The following is a 4066-nucleotide window of genomic DNA, read 5'->3' on the forward strand; positions in this document are numbered from 1 at the left end:
TATGCTGACCTACAAGAACAAATTCAATTTGATGATGTCATAATTGAACAATGCTGTGTTGAGGTTTTAAGAGCTTGGGATATGACTGAGGAGCCTTGGGGGGAGGGGGGGAGTCTATCTCATTTACTAAGGTAATATAGGATCCCGCAGAAGCATTTGCTGATTTCTTACAGAGATTGGGTTCATCTGTAAATATCAGACCTTGAAACCTGACAGTCATTGATAGAAATCTTGGCATTTGAAAATGCAAATACTGAACATCAGAGAGCAATCAGACCATTGAAGGCACGAGGAGCTCTGATAGATGAATGGATAGGAGCAGCAACTGGTATTGGTTCGCAGGAGTATGTTGTCAACATCATAGGGCAACTTGTAGCTAGAAGTCTCAGGAATCAAAATTCCTGATGCTTTAATTGTGGTGAATTGGGTCACTTCCAAGGAAATTGTAAGGCTAGAAGACTACGAGTTCAAAATAGCACGCATATCGACTGGAGGATATGCTATTCACAGAAGAGAGCAAGCAGGTTCTGACTGCTATGAACCACAACCCAGAGTGTTGTAGCTGCTGTGGAAAGAGCAAACATTGGTTGAGGGATAGTAGGCACAAAAGAGACATAAGAGGTAGCATCTTGCCATCAGGAAACAAACAGCTTGAGGCCTGACAGCAAACAATATGAGCTATCTTTCTTTGGTCAGCCAGGAGGTACCAAGCAGGCAAGAAAATCAAAACTAAGTATTTCTGATCATATACACATTACAAAAGAAAGTGTAGCTTTGGTTCTGGCTATTGATATGCCTCTTACACTATCCCCCAGAGTTGAATGTTATAAGTTAACCACTGGTGATTATGGTCCTTTACCTCTAGGGACAGTGGGACTAATCTTAGGAAGAAGTGGTTTAACTTTTCAAGGATTTATTGTGCATCCAGCTATAGTAGATGGGAATAGCAAGGAAGAAATTAAAATCATGGCATATGTGAAAAAGGAGATGTAAATTAATGTAGGGAATAGAGTTGCTCAGTTATTGTTTCCTTACATCAAGGGCAAGGTCTCTGCGGTTGAAACAACAGGGACTTTTGACAATACTAGAAAGCATGTTTTTGCAATCAGTGGTTAATTATCAGATGGTACAAATGAATGGTGTTGAAATGGAAGGTTTGGTGGATACAGGAGCTGATGTTGGTATACTTTCCCAAAAGTCTTAGAATCCAGATTGGCCACTTCAGAAGGTTTACACATAGTTTATAGGAATTGGTGAATTATCACAAATAAAACAAAGTTCAATGAATTAACTGTGTGGTACCAGAAGAACAAACAGGGAAACTGAGACCTTATGTGGCTGACATACACATATATTTATGGGAAAGAGATCTTTCACAACAATGGAGTACTCTAATATTCCTGCAATTCCAGAGATAGCAAATGAGGAAATTAGTGGTGATGGTAGATGCTCCTGGTAGGTATTGATATGAATCACTGAGAACAATCACAAGCTGTGTCCATTGTCTAAACACAGGACATCACAGGGATTTGATTTTTCAAATGTCTAAAAGTGGCCATTGCTGACATACGAATAGCCTTGCTCCTAAAACGATAACCAAACAGACCTGTATGGCAAGAGTAGTGGCCCATAACGAAAGGAAACTCACAGACACTTGAACAACTGGTACAAGAGCATCTGGAGGCTCAACATATAGAAGAGTCTACCAGCCCTTGGAATTCCCTTGTGTTTGTTGTAAAAAAGAACTCAGGAAAATGGATTTAAGAGATGTGAATAGGGTAATTCTATCAATGTGTTTTTTACAGCTTGGACTTTCTGTACTTCTCTTTGTTGCCAAGATCATGGCCTATAATAATAATTGACTTGAAAGACTGCTTTTCTTATCATACCCTTACATGAGCAAGATAAGGAAAGGTTTGTTTTCTTAGTACCTACTCTGAACAAGAGATGCCATTGGAAGGTACTTCTACAAGGAATGTTAAATAGTCCAACTTTATGTCAATATCTTTTTGCAATAACCATTAGAAATAATTCATAAGCAATTTTCTCAATCTATCATTTATCATTATTTGAATGATATAGTATTGGCTGATTCTGAAAAAACATTTTAGAGAATATGTTTAAAGTAATACAAAGAATTCTTCCATATTGAGGGTGACAGATTTTTCAGAAGGTTTGTATCTGAAAAGATACAAAGAGAAGATTTACTTAGTTGTTTAGGTTATAAAATCAATCAACAAAAAAATGACCACAAAAAGTCAGTAGGGACCAATTGCAAACTCTTAACAATTTTCAAAAATTAATGGAAGATATTAATTGGCTGAGCACTACAATTGGACTAAGTACATATGAGTTAAGTAGTTTATTTCAAACATTACAAGGAGAGTCAATAGTAAAGAATCTAAGATGCCTAATAGCCAAAACAGAAAAAGAGTTAACTCTTTTGGAACAAAGATTGCAAGATATGTATGTGAATTGAATTGATCCTAAACTTGTTTTATTTTGGTCATTTTGCCTTCAACTCCTTCTTCTACTGGGCTCATCACGCAAAGGGAAGATACTATTATGGAATGGATTTTCTAGCTCATAAACAAAGTAAAAAGTTGAAGGCATATATAGAAAAGATTTCTGAATTAATTATAAAAAAGTAGAATAAGGGCTCTCTGCTCCTCCCTGTTCCAGAGACAGCCGTATCTTCTTGTGTAGTGCCAGCCTCGTCCTGTAGACAAAATGGTGAAGGTCAGTGTGAACGGATTTGGCCGTATTGGGCGCCTGGTCACCAGGGCTGCCATCTGCTCTCCACATGGCAAAGTGGAGATTGTTGCCATCAGCGACCCCTTCATTGACCTCAACTACATGGTCTACATGTTCCAGTATGACTCCACTCATGGCAAATTCAACGGCACAGTCAAGGCCGAGAATGGGAAACTTGTCATCAATGGGAAGCCCATCACCATCTTCCAGGAGCGAGACCCCGCTAACATCAAATGGGGCAATGCCGGTGCTGAGTATGCCATGGAGTCTACTTGTGTCTTCACCACCATGGAGAAGGCTGGGGCCCACTTGAAGGGTGGAGCCAAAAGGGTTATCATCTCTGCCCCTTCTGCCGATGCCCCCATGTTTGTGATGAGTGTGAACCACTAGAAATATGACAACTCACTCAAGATTGTCAGCAATGCATCCTGCACCACCAACTGCTTAGCCCCCCTGGCCAAGGTCATCCATGACAACTTTGGCATCGTGGAAGGGCTCTGACCATCACTGTCACCCAGAAGACTGTGGATGGCCCCTCTGGAAAGCTGTGGCATGATGGCCGTGGGACTGCCCAGAACATCATCCCTGCATCCACTGGTACTGCCAAGGCTGTGGGCAAGGTCAGCCCAGAGCTGAACAAGAAGCTCACTGGCATGGCCTTCTGTGTTCCTACCCCCAATGTGTCCGTCGTGGATCTGACGTGCTGCCTGGAGAAACCTGCCAAGTATGATGACATCAAGAAGGTGGTGAAACAGGCATCTGAGGGCCCACTGAAGGGCATCTTGGGCTACGCTGAGGACCAGGTTGTCTCCTGTGACTTCAACAGCAACTCCCAGTCTTCCACCTTCGAAGCCTGGGCTGGCATTGCTCTCAATGACAACTTTGTCAAGCTCATTTCCTGGTATGACAATGAATATGGCTACAGCAACAGGGTGGTGGACCTCATGGCCTACATGGCCTCCAAAGAGTAAGAAACTCTGGACCACCCACCCCAGCAAGGATACTGAGAGCAAGAGAGAGACCCTCAGTTGCTGAGGAGTCCCTATCCCAACTCAGTCCCCAACACTGAGCATCTCCCTTACAATTTCCACCCTAGACCCCCATAATAACAGGAGGGACCTAGGGAGCCCTCCCTACTCTCTTGAATACCATCAATAAAGTTCGCTGCACCCCCCCCAAAAAAATGTAGAATAAGACTATATCAATTGTCAGGAACGGATTTGGCTGGGAAGGTGTGATGAGATGGATGCATGGTACCTGAGCACAGGTAACCAGCCATGTGGCAGAATATAGGCTAGAATAAATGGGATAT

General features: G+C 42.1%; 2 pseudogenes; both read left to right on the plus strand.

Moving 5' to 3' along the window:
- Window positions 1-2706: 2706 nt before the first annotated feature.
- LOC147001550 (glyceraldehyde-3-phosphate dehydrogenase pseudogene) lies at window positions 2707-3310 on the plus strand (annotated as a pseudogene).
- An 82-nt stretch (window positions 3311-3392) lies between these two features.
- On the plus strand, window positions 3393-3725 carry LOC147001551 (glyceraldehyde-3-phosphate dehydrogenase pseudogene; annotated as a pseudogene).
- Window positions 3726-4066: the final 341 nt, after the last annotated feature.

This window comes from Mus caroli, unplaced genomic scaffold (genome assembly GCF_978045245.1).
Source record: "Mus caroli unplaced genomic scaffold, Mus_caroli_1 scaffold_13, whole genome shotgun sequence".
Lineage (NCBI taxonomy): Eukaryota > Metazoa > Chordata > Mammalia > Rodentia > Muridae > Mus > Mus caroli.